Genomic DNA, 20,035 nt, shown 5'->3' with positions numbered 1-20,035 from the left:
AGCGAGATTTAAGAATGGTTAGCCGAAAAAATAAGTGAAAAAAGGTGAAAAACAAAACATATAATGAATAAATAATTGTTACCAAAGGTAATAAATGCTACTTTTTTTTTTACTTACATGAATGAGTTTATTTTATGTTTTAAAGTATTTTCACTAAAAGTTAAGTAAAAATAATTAGTTCATTATATTCTGCGATCATGATTTGATAAATACTGCAATTTTCATTAAAATTGGTTAATCTCCTGATTTTTGGTGAATTTTTAAGTAAAGGGAGGGGTCAAAATGTTTATACACTTTGAGCGTCGGCATTCATTTTATCTGTACCTAACATTTTTCGATGAATATTTAATAGGAAAGCGACCACGTGCGGTTAATTTATCAATAATCATGTGATTAAACCCATTGAAAATTTACGAAAATTAGCCGAAAAAAAGGTGAAAAACAAAACAAATAATCAATAAATAATTGTTACCAAAGACAATAAATGCTATTTTTTTTTACTTACATGAATGAATTTATTTTATGTTTTAAAGTATTTTCAAGCGCTTGCGGGTGTGTGGGTGGGAAATATCTCCAGATTTTCTAGAATTTCCCGCTAGATTGCAAACGAAATCTCTAGATCTAGCAGGAAAACCGCTAAATTAGAAACACTGGCCACGTGGCAGGAAGCGGTAATAAATAATTGTTCCTAAATAAAAAAAAAATGGCCTATCTGTACAAAGAAACCCACCTATTTATCATAGAAAAATTAAGTATAATGTTATAATTAAAAAGAAATATATAAAAACACACATGGATATAGTAAACATATTATACCAAAACGTGGAAGCCATCCGTCCAGTGGTTTTTTAGACAATTAATTGCAAACGAACCAAGAGTTACATTTATATATATATATATATATATATATATATATATATATATATATATATATATATATATATATATATATATATATATATATTCGTGGTGGAACGATTAATTGGGATCAGAATCAGGAATCGGAAAAATTTGAGCCTATTTTCCGATGGCAAAACCGATTCCTTCAATTATCTTTTGTATTTGATTTTGGTTTAAGAAACATCTTCCACTGCTTGTAGTAATAATAAAATAATAAATATTTATTGATTTAAACCTCCAATAACACTAACATCTCTAGATCACCTGAGCGTGTTTTTACGTTTGAGAAAATATAGTCAAATTTAAGATGTGTTTTTACGGTAATCGGGACCAAATAATACTTTTATATCTTAAAATTTATAAAGAATCGGAATCTGTAATTGTATTGGAATCAGGAAAAATATTGGAATCGTCCCATCACTAATAATATATATATATATATATATATATATATATATATATATATATATATATATATATATCATCCTATCACGTGATGGTAAGGACCAAGAAGAGCTTTTTAATGTACGATTTGTTCTGGAGCTGTTTATATTTTAGCGCCAAATTCAGATTGGATGAAAATTAAGAAAGCTGAGTATGTGTAGAAGTGTTGGAATTGGCCTATTATTTCTATGCGAGTTTTGGCATGCCTGTTTTAGCTAACCGAACCGCAAAATATGCAAGAGAATACAAAAGAAAGTCGATCTCAGTTATGTAATTGATAAATATAAGCCGGCTCTTGAACTGATTTCCAATCACTTAATGACCGGTCAGTGTTTTATTTGGGGTTTATTACTTCCTACAAATATTATAAAGAAAAAGAAGGTTCATCTAAAACATGATAAAGAAAAAGATAATAAGTTTTTTTTTTTATAGACGACAAGCATTTCTTTCTTTCTGAATATATCTTGCGCAAATAAGTATTAAATACCTACAGATACTAGTGTTTCATCCTTTCGGGAATCATCAGTGCAGGGTGTCACGATTAACACCAGTCGATAGATTCGAACCCAGCAACAGTATGTGTGTATATATATATATATATATATATATATATATATATATATATATATATATATATATATAAAATGAAATAAATATTACAGTTAAGTTTACCAAAATGATCCAAGATGGTAAAGCTAAGGTATATTATAAATATTAAAGAATTAATATTTATAAAGTAATCTCAACCAGATGTAAAAGCTCGATAAAACCAAATAGTAGATAGAGCTTATCATAAACTTTTGGATTATTTTGGAGCATCTTCCAATTACGCTATTCCCTTGAATTTTACTTGTACGAATGGAAATTTAACTAACTTTCTTGGATTCTGCATTTTTGGATTTTACCGTCATTGGATACTTTACCCTTCACCAGACTATCCATTCACGTGAAATCACTTTTTTCTTAACCCTATTCGCTCTGCTTCACTTTTTGTTATCAAGTAAGATCTATGACTTACTTGTAGTTTCATCAAATACTTTTGCAAGCAAAATCCGATCCCGCATTTTGCTTACCCTCGGATGAGAAGGAAAGTACTTCTTCGAAACTCCGCGGATTAAGGACTATCCACTTAATTAATGTTTCCTTTTCAAATTAAATATGCTTTTAACTCTTTAAAAAATTTTTTTTTAACATGTTTTATTAACTACCTGCTCTCTCTCTCTCTCTCTCTCTATATATATATATATATTCTGTTGCCGAGTTCGAATCTACCGACTGGTGTTAATCATGATATATATATATATATATATATATATATATATATATATATATATATATAATGATTATTAAATACCTTCAGACACTAGTGATTCGAACTCGGCAACAGTATATATATATATATATATATATATATATATATATATATACTGTTGCTGTTCGAATCTATCAACTGGTGTTAATCGTGATACCCTGGACTGATGATTCCCGAAAGGATGAAACACTAGTGTGTGTGTGTATATATATATATATATATATATATATATATATATATATATATATATATATATATATATTAAATGTGTGTGCGTGTGGATTATGGTATGCTCAAAATAGGAACCGGTTGTATACTTATTAATAGGGAAGGACGTGTATGGACACTATTAATTTCGTTTCCCCTCAAGATAGCCGATATGGTAATCAGTTTCAACAGTTATCGTCTTTCCTGTTGATGATGTGCCAAAAAGATCAGGATGGGTGCAGTGGGTTGGGATGATGTGGAGTTACGGATAAAATTGATGTAGAAGAGAGAGAGAGAGAGAGAGAATGCAAAAGAGAAGGGAAAAGAAAGAGAAAGCGGAAGGTGATAAAACGGATAAAACTGCATTTTAGAGGCGCTTATTAATCACGTTTTTAAAGTGGTAAATCTCCACCTCCTTCCTATTTATTTCATACTTATCTCATTGTAAGCCCTTATTTACTTGCCTCCCCACGAGAGTAAAACTAGACACAAGGTCAATGTTTTACGTAGGAAATGTTCAGCACTCAAAATAGGGCACTGTACATCGAACTAACATAAAAAATTGTTTGATATCTCCTCCTCTGACTAAGGGCAGAACATATACTATATTTTGATCTTAATCTGAAGGCCGAGTAATAAAGTCAGCCATGATTGTCGAAACCAAGAAAAGATAAATGCGAAGATTTAATAATTGGTTTGTAAGAAAACTTAATTAACTCATCTTAATTAATTAATCTTATTTAAAAAAATTTTTTTGCCTTTAATCTTTGTTTCATGAAACAGACTTTAACATGATGATGATGTTAATTTGTTGTTGTTGAGGAGTATTCGAATGAATCAGATGATTATTATTGGCATTTGTATTCCTGAATACATTCTGGAAATACATCAAGTACTTATAGGAACCACATGAAGGTTTCCAACATCACCGAGTGAAAGTGTTTCTGTGAAATGAACTGGATTCAAACTTGGCACGCACTGGTTGTCAATCCATGTTGTTAACCATTTAGTCATTGTTACGTGGTGGTGGTGGTGGTGGTGGTGGTGGTGTAGTAAGCACTACTTGCAATGTAATGAATAATTTCGAGTAAGTTGTGAATGGTGCTTCATACACCAATAATCAACTCAAAAAATGTCAGCAAACTATAACTAATAAAAAGAAAAAAAATATCTGTGAGCTTCAATGAGAAACAAAAGTTTATCCGTGGACAATTATTTCCATTGAAAATAAACATACTCCATCTGCGATGAATACATTTGATTTTGCTAAACATCGACAAAATGATACCAAAGAACTTTTGTTTTTTCAATCATGATTTTTTTATGCATCAAGTATCTGCAGATGAAGAGACATTTTGAAACATTTTATTTTTGTCCGGAGTGCCCCTTTTTGGGGGTGTTGGATTTTCCTTACATTAAAACCTACCATGTGTTTAACTCTGCTCTCGTGAGGAGACAAGTAGGAACTCTAAACTATAATTGATATGGTCAACATGCATACCATCTATTGCCCTACTTTTTTTATGGAAGTCGTCAATCCTAACAATGAAGATAGATACAGTTTTCGTTATTTCATTGGTTGTCATATAGAAAGTTTTGAAAGGGAAAATTGAATCTTGAGATCAAGGATTTTAGTGTCACCAATTATTACTTAAAAAACGAATGAGCTGGTTCATAAAAATATCCAAGAACAACAGATCCATGGACAGGAATAAATAAATTGAAAGAAGTGCACTTATTTATTAAGTACAATATCATTCTAGAAAGCAAATGTTAATTTCAAAAATGGTGGTAAATTATCTGTCTTCATCATCATCAGTTTATTATTTTTTTTTTTTAATGCTGGTACGCGTTGTACGATTTTTAGAAATTGACTTCCAAACTAATCTATTTCTGTCCAAGTTTTCATTTACCCATCTCTCTCTCAAACCTATCTTTCTAATTCCTTCTATGTTTTCTTTGAACTTCCACTGCCAATCGACTCAACTGTCTCGACTAGAATAAAAGGCAAACTCTATTTTCAATGTGACCATTCCAACAAAGTTTCCTTTTCTTCATAATATCTCTATACTGTTCATCACATCTAAGCTTGTGTTTCAGATTCAGATTACACATCAGTTGTATAATGCTCGTATCATTTCTTTCCATTACTTTCGCAAAACTCATTCATGTTCTCCAAAGTTTAAAATAAAAGCAAGAATTTTCTTCTACAGAACAACCAAACCAAACACCGTCGATAAATATTTTAAAATACAAAGAACTTTTACAAAAATGACCAGATTAAGTATTAAATAACCCGAAAAGGGTTGATATTCTCTAAGACACAACAACTAAACCATTTCGCTCCATGCATGGCAGATGTTCCTTTAATTCACCCCATTCACTCTTCACTCTTGCAATCACATTAGCACATGCTCCTCCCATTTATTTAAAGTACCTATTTACAATGCTTCCCCACGGGACAGAGTTAAACACCAGGGTCGTTTTTTAACGTGGAGAAAAGGTACAAAAATAAAAAAAATTGTCTCAGTCGTGAAGGGCTGTTCTTCCACTGACAGAGAACAAGAAATGGAAGTGCAGTATCTGCCGGAACAGATGGTATTTATTTGCTCCCCCACTGAGCAAATTAGGCACAAGGCCGTTTTTAATGTGAGGTAAAAACCAGCTCCCCTAAAAGGGGTCACTCTGGTTACCAAAAATAATAATTGTCCCAGTATAGAGGGTTTCCCCTCCATTGACTGGTACAAATTATCTTAAGTGCAGTATCTGCCGGAACAGATACTACACTTTGATCTTGGCCAATGCGTCACTAGTTGACGTTTCGGTACATTTTATTCGCTTTGAATGTTTTTTTGTTGAATTGTTCACATGAATGCAGTTGGAATAAAATTGGAATTTTATATGGAAACTATTTTATGAAAATTGGCATATAGTTAAGCGTGATGGGGGCGGGGAGGAAGGATTGCACATCATAGAGTTTAATGATGTGGGCTAGATCTCTGTTCACATTACATTTAAGCTTCTGCATGTTAGTATGAAACCATTCACTTGCCCTGTTTGAACCACTAATTATGTCACAGAAATTTACTTCTAATTTTCCAAGTTTTTTTTATATAAATCATTTTAATAAAGTATAAATTGATAGACTTAATTCAAATACAAAAATAAAAATCGGCTATGACAATTTCTATGGTGGAATCAGTCAGTATGTTAATTGAGAGGTTGGTGGTTCAAGTTTACTTAAGGTAAACTTTCTTTATACTTTATCAAAATTATTAATAAGGATTTGGAATTTGACTGTCCGAAGTCACAATCTATTATTTCTATTAATGCCCTATATTTCTATTACTAATGGAAATTAACTATCTGTCTGAAGTCGAAACTATACTATTACTTCTATTAATACACTATTGTACTTCTATAACTAGTGGGGATTTGGTATCTGTCTGAAGTCGCAACTATACTAGCATTTATCTTAAATATATTTTAATGCTCAATTTAGTTTCTTATACTTTTTCAGAGTAATGCAATATCATTTAATGCTCAATTTGGAGGTGGGTAATGTAGTGTCTTTTCTATTGTTATGAAATCATCCTCCTAGGTTCTATCTTCTCATTTGTGGGACTGTGGAAGTATAGTTCCTGTTCTGTTGTTATGAGACCATCCTCTCAGGCATTACTCCTCCTTTATTATGGGGAGGGGTAATGCACTATCAGTTCTGTTTCCATGAGACCATCTTCTCAGACATGACCTCTTTCTTTGTTGGAGTAATTTAGTATATGAAATAAAATACGCATCAACTCATGCCCTGAGCGTAATTTAGTATATGTTTATTCGTCATTATACCATCCTTTCGCGCTAGTAAAAATGATGTATAAAAGAAACGTGTGAGCTACCAAACCAAACATAAAAATCTTTTATATTTGCAAACATGATTAAATAGATTTCTCTTAAAGGATCAAAAAAGTCCTAGGTATTAAACTATATCTGGTTGTTATCAGACATTGCCATTGCTCCCAGGTCCACTCTGGCCCAGAAAGGTAGTAGCTGTTATGATGTCATCCATGGATTAAGTAGAATCTGTCTAGCTATAATATGAAACTGCATCGGGTGGTGTGGTCCCAATCTGGAAGCATTAGAAAATGTCGAGTCATGCATTAGTTACTATTATTCTAGGTTTAATCTCACCTGGGGTTGTAGCACCTATAAAGGCAAAAAAAACAAAAACAAATGTAACCTTTGCAGACTATCAAAATATATTTGATTTTAGTAGCTGAGTGGTTTTGGCTACTTTAATTGAGTAATGCAATCTAGCAAGTCGTTTTAATGAACGGTTGTTCATGTCGTAACTGGTAATAAGTTTAAGCTGTAGACGTATCTTTTAACGTCTCTTGCAGGCTGCTATACTCATCCGTATTCATGGCTGGCTTACACCAGCTAATAATATTCTTGTATGGAGGAACCCGGAAGTATTCTTACTCATTACATCAAAACCAAAATGTCTCAAAAATGATATGCTGTAAACAAAACAAAACTAGAATGTAAATATGTTCGCGTGTTACTTTTATCATTTCCTATGATTTCTGTGGCATTTTTTTCGGTGATTCTGAACTTTTATTGCAAGGTTTTGATCTTTATTTTTATTCAAACCATTTTATAGGTTTTGTCTCCTATGTTTTTGTCACTTCCCTTGGAAACTGCACACCGCAAAAGAACAATGGAAATGGTCTTAAAGAATCTGATGTCAATAAGTGCGATTGCAATAAATAAAATACGAAGGAAAATCTTCAGAAATTAATGTAAAAATCAGATTCCTAATTGAAGAAGGAAGGAGTTAAGGAATGAAAAAAAAAGCTATAATGAATTTTACGATAAAAAATATAAATATTGAAAAAGAAAATGAATAAAAATTTTGAAGAATGAAAAATGAAATGAATATGGAGAAACATTTTTAGAAAATCGATTCCCTATTAAAGAAAATAAAAATAAAGTTAGAACGGATATTCTTAAGACGTCTTCATACAATCTGTGATTTCAAACGTAAGCAGGTTAGACCAACGTGCAGACAGACAGAGCCTTTTTTAGATATTTGTGGACACATCTAAAATATGCGCCCATTCAATTTTCTATTTGAGCAATCAGAATGCTATGTATTAATATTAGTTTTTTTTTTTACTCTTATTGACTCCAAACAAGGCATATTGTCATTTTGACGTAAAGAGCTACTATTTGGGACCATATCGACATGCGCACTATGTAGGGAGTTGAGCAGCAAGATCTCTTGTTCACATTGCATTTAAACTCTTGTACAGGGAGGGAATTTCAAAGTCTAACAGTTTGAGAGAAGAATCTATTAGAGTAGAAAGCTTTCCGACATCTGAAGACCTCTACAGTGAAGGGGTGGGATTTTGCTGCTTGTCGAGTTAGTCGGAGGTATTTAGATTGCAGGGGTACTAGTGCTACGAATTCGTCAGAGCACATTCCAGTAAAATATGTGCAAAAGAGGCACAAAGATGTAACATTGCGGTAGTAGGACAAGGGTTGGAACTTGCTCGATAGTGTGGGATCTACTAGAGTTGAGACTATTTTTTTACCCTGTGTGAGAGTGAGAGACTAGTTGTAGATGCACTAGCCGAGAAGTGCCACCAATAGTCATGCGTGAGTGAATGGCAGCTTTGTAGAGTTACAGGATATTCTCAGGTGTGAATAGTTTTCTAGCATGGTAAAGAGAACCTAGTAGCGTTTGCATTATTTGGATTATTCAGATTACGTTTTGCCAATGTAACGTCTGACCCTCCTCCAGTAAGTTTTGTCAGAAATCTGTATGGAGATTCAAACTGAATCCTTTATTTAACCACGAACGTAAATTGATCTGTATAGTCATGACTGGGAAACAGTCCTAAGTAACTCTTTATTATATTTTTAGTCTCGTCTGCACTGAAGATTGAATATTCAACACACACACACACACACACACACACACACACACACACACACACACACACACACACACACACACATATATATTGATTGATTGATTGCATTGCTGTGGTTTCCTAGATGTTAAACTCCGGTGTTTATAAAAAAAAGTGCTCATTAAAAAGTAGAGCTGTATTATTGTATATTTTTTATTTATTCAAACATTAAAGGCCACATATGTGCATATATGGTTCAGCTATATATATATATATATATATATATATATATATATATATATATATATATATATATATATATAAAATAAAAATTACAATTAAATTTACCAAAATGATCCAAGATAGTAAAACTAAAGTATATTATGAATATTAAAGAATTAATATTTATAAAGTTATCTCAGATGTAAAAGCTCGATACAATCAAATAAGAGATAGAGCTTATAATAAGAGCAAATAGTTAATAAAACATGTTAAAAAACACTTTGTAAAAGAGTTAAAAACATATTTAATTTGAAAAGGAAACATTAATTAAATAAGTGGATAGTCCTTAATCCGCAGAGTTTCGAAGAAATACTTTCCTTTTCATCAGAGGGTAGGAATTAGTTAAATGCGGGATCGGATTTTGCATGCAAAAGTATTTAATGAAACTGCAAGTAAGTCAAAGATCTTACTTGATAACAAAAAGTGAAGCATAGGGAATAGGGTGAAGAAAAAGGTGATTTCACGTGAATGGATAGTCTGGTGAAGGGTAAAGTATCCAATGACGGTAAAATCCAAAAATGTAAATCCAAGAAAGTTAGTTAAATTTCCATTCGCACAAGTAAAATCCAAGGAAATCGCGTAATTGGAAGATGGTCCAAAATAATCCAAAAGGCCGAAATCCGTGGAATAATTCACAAATATGTACAAGGAAAAGGGGAAAAAATCCAATAATATTAATAAAAGAAAAATAAGATATGCGTTTATCTCGGCTGCCGAGATAAACGCATATCTTATTTTTCTTTTAATAATATATATATATATATATAGTTATTCATTTATTAAAAACATTTTAAGAATGCTATTTAAAATTTAAGCACAAACGGAGTCCCTTAGAGACTCTTAGAGAGTAATGGGCGCATGTAAAATTCGATGTATCTTTTGAATGCACGTGATCAGTGATAGAAAAGCTGTTCGAAACTGAAGCATTACAGATTGATTGAGCGACGGACAGACAAAGCTTCTTGTAAAAATGCCAAGTTGTCCAGGAAAAAGTCCACTCCTCCTAACCTTAAATAGAATGTAAAGAAAAGAACGCTAAGAGGAAACACTAATCTTCAAAAAGCAAAAAAGAAATGCAAGCATTTTTACTTTTCAAATCTAATGTTGCATCATAAAGACATTTTGTCGAAAGAGTCCTCCATTGCAGAAATCTGGATTTAGGATAATGATGCAGAATACGAAGAGATCTAATGGGAAAAGATTGTAAAGATACTCCCACCCCACCTCCAATAAAATAAAAAGTTAACTAAAGACGTTTTAATAGATACCAGCAAGAAAGACAGAGAAAACACAAAAACGGAATATTGATGATTTAAAGAAAGAGTTTCTATGGCTAGATTATAAGGAAAGAGACTTATTGTTTAATTTTCTGCATTAAAAATTGGCCAGGGACAATAAATAAATAAGATTAAAGTATTGGAAGCAAAAATAAGCCCCCCCCCTCACCATCACCACAAAAAAACATAAATAAATAACCTTTTATCACTTTATATTTGTGGCTTATTTCTTCATTCACAATTCATCTCGATTACCTCCCCTTTTAACTCTTTTCAATTAAGTTCTTTTTAGTCGTGTTCTCGATCATTCATTTCTTTTTTGTTCCGCATTTCTTTTACATCGTTAATATATTACTTAAAAATACTTTTTTCTTTAATTTTTCTATTCAATCTTATCTTTGCCGCAGCCAAAAATGTTTCGTAAACATTTCTTTTCTTTTTCTTCTTTATTTCTATAATTTTTCCATTCTTACTCTTTTTTTCTTTGTAGAACCCCTACAGTTTTTTTTTCCTTCAGATCTTCAGTTTCTGTCCTTTTTACTATTACAAATTGATTTGTTCATCTTGCTCCTATGTATTCTCTTTAGATCTCTCAAGTTTATATATATATATATATATATATATATTAAAGACAATCCGAGCTTGATGATTCCAGCAAACAAAACCATGAATATATACAGCATGGATTTTGAAATCTACAACAACCTAATAATGAAGGAACTTAATAAAAGCTATAGAGTAGCAAGCAATGAAGAACTGAATAGTATAAACTCTGAAACCTTAAAAATAAGTGAAAAAAATGAACATACAAGATAAGATAGAGGGATATACACCACTGTGCCCACGTTTTACTCTAAAAGATCATAAACCAGAATTCAACAATAATCGTAGCATCAGACTGATTTCTCCATGTATTTCAGATTTAGGAAACATTAGCAAAAAGATACTAGACGAAATCTTACCTAAATTAAAAAACAAAATTTACATAACTTGTGAAAATCATCGGAAGAGGTAATTGAATCGTTCGGCACACTATCCCAAGGAAAAATAGAAAATTCCTTATGTTTGATATAGATTCATATTACTCCTCTATTTCACCAAATCTCTTCGAGGAAGCACTAGAACTAGCTAGAAAACTAACAATGATAACAAATTTAGAATTAGACATTATAAGACTAGCAAGAAGGCCTCTAATTAAATATGATAACAACCTATGGACCAGAAAGAACAGAAACCTCAACTTTGACGTCACAAGTATAGTGCACAAGTAACAGACCTTGTAGGTCTTTATATACTAAATGAGCTATATAAAAAGATTCCAGGACTAAGAGGAGAACTATACCGGGATGATGCATTATTCTACTTGAACTCAACAAATAGGTTATTTGAAAAAAAAACAAACAAACAAAACAATTAAACAATTCTTCAGTAAACTGAACCTAGATATAACAATAGACCCAAACCAAAAATGTGTAAACTTCTTAGATATAACCCTGAATCTAGAAAACATCTCCTATGAACCCTACCATAAATCCAACCAAACGCTATTCTACATAGATCACAAGTCCAACATCCGAATAGTATGAAAAAAGCACTTATACCTAGCATTTCAAAAAGAATATCCAAAATATCACAAAATGAAGAATTATTCAATAAAAACAAGGAATATTACAATCAATCCTTAGCTAGATTAGGATATAAAAAACAATAACAATGCAAATGTCGATGAGGAAATATAAAAAAGGAAAAAAAAGAGCAAACACAAATGAAAAAATAAAACATACAATAAACACCAAAAAGAAAAATGTAAAGATAGACCCTAATAAAACTGAAAGAGAAGTTAAAAAGAAAAATAGAAGGAAGAGCCAGACGTGGTTCAATCCACTGTTCAACCACTATATAAAAAATAACATCCCAAGGGAATTTTACCAAATTAGAGAAAAAAATTTCCCGCAAGATAGTAAACTAAGTAAGAGAATTAATAAAAGCACTGTTAAGCTATCCTTTTCAACGTCTGCTAACTTAACAAGTACCATAATTGGCTCAAATAACACAAAATTAAGCAAATTTTTGAAAAACAGAAATAGGACAGAAAATGAATCTAACAATGTAAAAGAATGTAACTGCCGGGACCCTAATGAATGTCCAATGAGGGGAAACTGTTTAACTTCAAACGTAATATACAAATGTGAAGTTATAACAAATAATGAAACTAAAGTATATCTGGGGAGCACCGGAACTTGCTTTAAGGACAGATATCGTAATCACCTAGCATCGTTTAAAAATGAAACTGAGAAAGAAAAGAACACCAAAAATAACGAAAACAACAACAATGTAAATAAAAATGAAAACAACAGTAGAAAGGATCATAACAATAGTGACAACCACAACAACTATAACGAAAATAGAAACAAAATCAATAGTAATAGCGAAAACAACCGGAAAAAAAACAAAGAAAAACTCAACCACTTTAGCAGTATGGATTAAGGATTAAAAGGAAAATAAAACTGAATAAAAATTAAGATGATCAATAATTGATAAGGGGGAAAAATATAAACCTAGCAAATCGAAAAGATGCAACCTATGTATATTAGAATCTTACCATATACTAATATCAAAAGAAAAATTATTAAACAAACGACTAGATGTAATCCACGGGTGTTTGCACAGAAACAAATATTTAATTTCACGCACTAGAACAGATTAGGAAAAAAAAAAATGCAAGGGAGGTAATCCTAGATAAAAAATGATACCACGAGAGTGCCCTCCCCTGCATTGGGTAATATAATACGAATTCAAACACTAAGCAAAAAAATACAATATTAAAATAAACACGCATAAATATAGGAATAAAATTATATAAAATTATATGATAATTGGAAAAAAACAAATAGGAAAACAAGGGAAAATAAACAAAAATAAATAATTAATAAATAAAAAAATACAAATACGAAAGTACAGGTTAAAATGGAAACCTATCTTTACATAACACCAAAAGATGGAGGAAGTGCGGAAACATGGCTGTGGATACGATGTCCAGCATGTTAAAAAATATCCCATTTGTTGTAAAAATCTAATCGATAAACATCTGAAGAAGTTGGTGGGGACAGGATATTTTTACGGAAACATAAATCGTAAAATTGCCAACCTATTAATGAAACAGCTGTAATGGAAAAATCCAGGAAATAAACGAAGGTTATAAAAAAGAAAACGTGAGTCTTTGAATTTTCAACAAAATTTTGCACAATATATAACGAAAAGATATTTATAATAACGGAGTTGACCTTTTGGAATATGTAACAGATGACACAATTACATTATCGAAACGGGCCAGCATTAAGAACAAAGAAATATTCATTATATAGTACAGGAATCACATTAGTCAAGAGACAGTTCCGGATCAGAATGAAGAATGCCAGTTACCAAGAGGCCCGCTTGACGACTGGTCATCATTTTACGTCCTGGGAAATTAAAAGAGGCTTTACAGCTAAGACGTAGAGACTAAAAGAACAAGGAGCAGAGCAACTATTAACGAAATACGTCCAAGAAAAGACTGAGAATAAAAGTTTATAAATATAAAGAAGTTGTCATGGTGTTTCTTTGCATGAAAATGTTTCGTTTCAGCGTCCACAAGACAAGGGAACTAACAAGAAGAACAATGAACTGTAAAGAGGTTAGTAGTCCGTTAAAGAACGGTCATGTTTTGATATTTGTCCCGATTATTTTGAATTATCTATTTGAATGTGTTAAACAACCGCATACATGCAATGACAATGAAATATGTATTTTATACATGCATTTAATAGAGATGCACTTGATAGAATAACACCGGAGTTTATACATATATTCAAGAGACACAATTTATGTCTGCATATACATACCACTAGACAACACGCGTAAATTGTACATACACGTTTATGTCGGGTACACACACAGAATGTAACATACATAGTTTTTGGTACGTGTACATACTTTTTACAAAGGCGCAGCGGTAGCAGTGTTAGAAAACAGTCTTAAGAATGCGTGAAAAATATTGAATAATTCGACCTCCTATTTTTACAAGCTTATAACTACTTCAAAAAATGTAATTCAAACCTAATTTTTTTCAATTAAAGGAGCAAAGACCAAATTAAAAAAAAAATAACAGGTTTAATAGCAAATTATGCAATATTTGTTTTTTTTTAAATCGGTTTTCATTAAAAAAGATTTGAAGAAAATCAACGGAATTTTACTTACATCGGTTATAAAAAATCGATATAAATTCGAAAAAATCACTTACCTATAAAAATACTATTGAATGTTTAGTTCCATTCTTCATTGTTCAGAATTTATCCATATTTATATTTTAAATTCCATTTTTTTTTTTAGATAAAAGAATTTTTTAAACGACTGTTTGAAAAAAAGCGCCATAACGCAACCATTTTTATATATTTAGCGAAAAACCGGAAGTCGCCGTTTGTCGTTGTTTAGACTTACGGATGGACAGAAGGCAATAAAAACCACACGTTCGCGTTAGTCGTCTAGCCTTTTGCCAGAAGAAATATGTGTTCCTATAGTTTAAAAATAGTCAAATTTTACTTATAAAATTTTGCCTTTAAAAATAAAAACACTCGAGGATTTTTTTTCTTTTCTCAAAGAAATACATGAATTTTTGATCAATTATATTTTCATTCTTCTTTATCAAGTGAAATTTTTTTTTTAATATCGAAAAAAAGAAAACATTGAATGAAATAGAAAATATTATCGTCATTGTCCATTACTTACTGGACAATATAAGCAGAACATAGGCTTCCAAGAAAAAAAATCAACGTGTTTTTTTTTTAAAAAAAAAAGGTTTTACACTTTGGACTTTACAGGTAAATTTACAAAAAACACTTTTTTTATTTTAATTTACAATATATTATTTATTGATCTTTTATCTTCAATTTGTAATATATAAAACTTTGGTGAGTAAATTAATTATTAAAATTTTGATAGACATTTCAAAATGGGGGGGGGGCGAATTTTAAAAAAAACGTTCGTGTAAAATATTATAATTAATTGGAAAAAGCATAAAATTTCACATTGACCCTGAAAATATCGTAAAAATTTAACTAATAGAAAAATTTTGATAGATTTTTAAAGTTTAAAAATTGAAAAAATGTTAACTCGTAAAATTTAATTGATTTCATTACGTAAAAAAAAAAAAATGGCTGCATGAAGTCGTGCCGGCACTTTGTAAACACTGTTTTTTTTTTTTTAAATAAAAAATAATATTTTTATTTTTTAAAAATCTTTAATAGTTTATTTTGGAAGTATATCCCATAAAGAAAATAAAGAACCCACTTTTAAAAGAGAAATTACGAGTTTTTAAATTTTTTTTTCGCAGTTTCGTGTTAGGGGTCAAAAATGACCAAAAAAATTCTGATACACCTAGCACAGCGGCGTCCGGAATATACACTGTTGCGTAACACTTAAACAGATGACGTTAAAATACTGCTGTTTCATCGCCATCAACCAGGGTGATGTCATCCTAACATTTAGACCTATCTATTTTCCCCACCAATAAAATAAACAAAAAAAATACCCTTCATTATTTTACACACGAGTTTGGATCCTTTAATTGTTGTCACTCTTCATGGAGCCTTTTTTATTATTTTTTATTTATTTATTACTCTTATTCACCACAAACAAGGCATATTGCCATTGGAACGTAAGGCGAGTAGGGAGTTGAACAGCAACATGTCTGGTAACCTTGCATTTCAATTTTGCATGTTTATACAGCCAGGGAGGCAAGAGGCCTGGAGGAAATTCCAAAGTCCAGTAGTCCGAGGAAAGAAACTGTTAGCGTAGAAGGCTTTCCAACATCAAGGGACCTCTATAGTGAATGGGTGAGATTTTGCTGCTTGCCAGGTTAAAGCCGTCAAAAACGACTACTACTACTACTACTACTACTACTACTACTACTACTACTAATAATAATAATGATAACTCGCGAAACCTGTGGAAATTCCACAGGGAACTTATTCATATGTAATATACTGATGTTGGCATTCTGTAGATGTTCAGTGTAAATGGAAACGTTCTGACATTATTGCAGCTTTTTTGTGAAAACTTCAAATGTATTTATCTAAGGTAACAAGGACGCCCGGTGGAGCCCGGTCGTAAAGTGCACTTTAATATGATATTTTAATTCTTGCAGATTACATATATATTATTATAGAGTTAATGGTCTATCGATTTTTATATATTATAAAGTTGCTTGAATCGAAACCAAAGCCAAAATTTATATATATATATATATATACTAGCAAAAGTACCCGTCGTTAACTGGGTTCAAAAACAGCCTACAGAAAATGGACTGATTTATGAAAGTATGATAGGTTATGAAAAGGAAGGGTTGTAAATTTGGACTGAATTTGGGGGTATCAAAACCAAAGCAAAATATGATGAAAGTAAAAATAAAATAGATATACCCCATAATTTATTATACCATACCTGTTCACACTGAAACACTTATCACAATATTCTGTGGATCTATATTAAAAAACCTTGTTAAACTTTGTGACATATTTCCATTCTATAGAGTTCAGGTGCGAACGAACACCCCATAATTTTATGATACCATATTTCTTCAAACAGAAACATAATTATCAAAGTATACTTACGCAGATAGATATGAAAACTCTTTATTAACGTTTGTGCCTATTTCCATTCTATGGAGACCAGGCGCGAACGCAGACCCCACGATTTTATTATACACTCCCTATTTAAGTTAAAACATACTTATCAAAGTATTCTTATGTACATCTATATCAGAAACACTTGTAAACGTTTTTTTTTAATTTTTTAATTTTTTATTTCCATACTTTGTAGACCAGGCGCGAACGCAGACCCCACAATTTTAATGAACCACTGTTCTGCCAGATCAAACATACCCATTCCTGTGTCTCGATACATCTTCTATCATTATATGTAATCAATTTTTTAAAATAGTCAACCATATAGGAGCCTATTGGTGACCAGACACACACACACAGACATTCAGCTTTATATATACTTCAGAATAGTTTTTATTTAACAATCAGTTGTTATGGAAACGTGAGATTGTAGGTTTACAAAATATTACTGGCAGTAATATTCTGTAAGTTATCCCATCTAAACAAGAATTGCTCGATATGCAAGATAGAGCAAATAAATTAAATTGTAAATCAATGAATTTCAAAAACTCTCATTGAAATGAAATGAAGTGGTTGAGTTTCATATCAAAGAATTTTTATTATTCTAAGCAAGACAAAGAATGCTTTAGAAAATTAATCTCCTTAACCTATAGGGTTTCAATGTCTACTATCTCATCAGAGGAGAGAAAATATTAGCAAATACTTATGAAGGTATGCATCCTATTTGCTAAAGTCAGTGAAACATTGAAAGTCAAAGTCAAAATAATAAATTTATCAGAAGTCCTGTAGCAGGAGGATTTGCAGAAAAAGGACACGAATGTTTTTTTTAGATCTTGCTTGGTAAAATCTTTACATCTGATTGGTAAGTAAAGAACGTATATCTAAAATTTCAAGCGTTTTGACCCAAAATTGTCGGAGGAATTTGGTAGAGTCTGCAAAGGTCAACTCTGTCAACTTTGACCTCTTACCAGCCAAATTTTCGCCCCATAACCGACTAAAAAGCTTGCTACATGTCTTGAATATGTTTTATGTACAATTTCATATTGGCTTAAAAGTTTGCAAAGGTAAAATCTTTTGAACTTTGAGCCCTTGGAAGCCAACTTTTCAGTAAAAAAATGATTAAAAAGCTTGCCCTATCTCTGAATACACTTTATGTAAAATTTCAAATGTTTAGACCAAAAAATGGCTGAGTAATTTGGTAGAGACCGCAGAGGTCCAAATTTTAAAACTTTAACCCCTATTTTAACTCTTAACATTTATTTTTTGGCGCTCAAATCAAATTATAAAGTCACATCCCTGTCCCAGTAACCTATATCTAAAATTTTAAGTTTTTAAACCAAAAATTGACGGAGGAGTTTGGTAGAGCTTTCAAAGGTCAAATGGTTAAATGTTGACCCCTTGACAGCCAAATTGTTGGCCGAAAACCGATTAAAAAGATTTTCCAAATCTCAATACCCCTTATGTCAAATCTCGAGTCTCTAGACCGAAAATTGACAGAGTTATTATTAGGGAAATGTACACAGACATTTTCACTTTTATAGATATACTAGCATTTCAGCCTGCCGTTGCCCGGGTGTTTGTATGTGTCTATTGAGCAAAAAAAAAAAAAAATTGGTAGTAAGGAAGGCAGGCTTGAACCTGTACCGCAAAGGAGAAAAAGAATGGGGGGAAAAAAACTGACGTCTTTGCTGTTACGACAATCGCCAAACCTGAAGTAACTTATGTTTAAATTTTTTTTTTTTTTTTACACAGTGATCACCACTTATCAAGGCCCGGAAGCTACTAAGGGATAAGGGTTATTGCAAGTACATTACATTAGTGTGGAGATTTGATGAAGTGTTTACTTAAGGGTGCGGTTCATTAGGAATTTGTTAACATTGGACTTGAAGACATCCAAGTTGTAGTCCGGAGGGAAGCAGGCAGACGGAACAGAGTTCCACAGGCATGCAGTTCTAAGAAAGAAGCCTTGTTCATGGAATCCGCGTTTTGATTTAGGCACAGATACAGAGTGGGGGAAATTTTTCACAGTGGATTCAGCTAGACGGGTGTTTTTCGTGAAAGATTGGCGAGGGGGGACCAGAGATTGGAGTTCAGACGAGCACCTGCCATGGAAATAATGATAAAACAAGGATAGGCTCGCAACGTCTCTTCTGTGGGAGAGAGGTTGCAGGGTAGAGAAAAGGGCATCCCCCACTAAGCCACGAAGTCTATTTTGTACTCTGTCAAGGCAGGATAGGCTGTTTTTAGCAGCTCCTGCCCAGATATGGCAACAGTATTCCATCCTTGGACGTACTTGGCTTTTATATAGATAGAGAATTGCATCAGTAGTGAGATATCTTCTGGAGTGGTAAAAGGATCCACCATCTTTCCAGCGACCTTGGCAACAGACTTGATGTACGTGTTCCATTTCAGATCAGGAGTAAAGGTTAAACCCAGAAGCTTGTCAAAACACGGAGCCTCACCCAGACGAGAGCCATCCATCACAATTGATGCCAGATGGGGATCAGAGCGTTGAAGATGTAAGGATAGGAGTTTGGTTTTGGATGCATTAAAGGTAACCAGCCACATCTTCCCCCACTGAACCATGGGCTCGAGATGAGAGGAGAGAGAATCAGAGAAAACTTTGTCGTTTACAGCCTTTAATGTGTTGCCGTAGATGGTCGTGTCATCAGCATAGATGTCAACGAATGATTTAAGTATGTGTTTAGGGAGGTCATTGATGTAGATCAGGAAGAGAGTTGGGCCCAGGATTGACCCCTGAGGGACTCCAGCATTTATATTGCAGGCCTCCGATTTTTGTCCATCGACCACTACTCTTATGAGCCTATCGGAGAGAAATGATTTAATGATTGAGAAAACATTTCCAGTTATACCGTAGTTGGAAATCTTGTGAAGTAGACCCTTATGCCATACCTTGTCGAAGGCCTTTGATATGTCAAGAGCAATTGCCCTAGAAAGGAAGCCTTTGTCAAGAGATTCACTGATCCTGTGGGATATAACCATCAGCACATCTGCGGTAGATCTTGCAGAGCGGAAACC

This window comes from Euprymna scolopes, chromosome 2, assembly GCF_053919585.1.
Source record: "Euprymna scolopes isolate OS-2025 chromosome 2, ASM5391958v1, whole genome shotgun sequence".
In the NCBI taxonomy this organism is placed as follows: Eukaryota; Metazoa; Mollusca; class Cephalopoda; order Sepiida; family Sepiolidae; genus Euprymna; species Euprymna scolopes.
The sequence above is the reverse complement of the archived record's forward strand: the minus strand, read 5'-3'. Positions refer to the sequence as shown.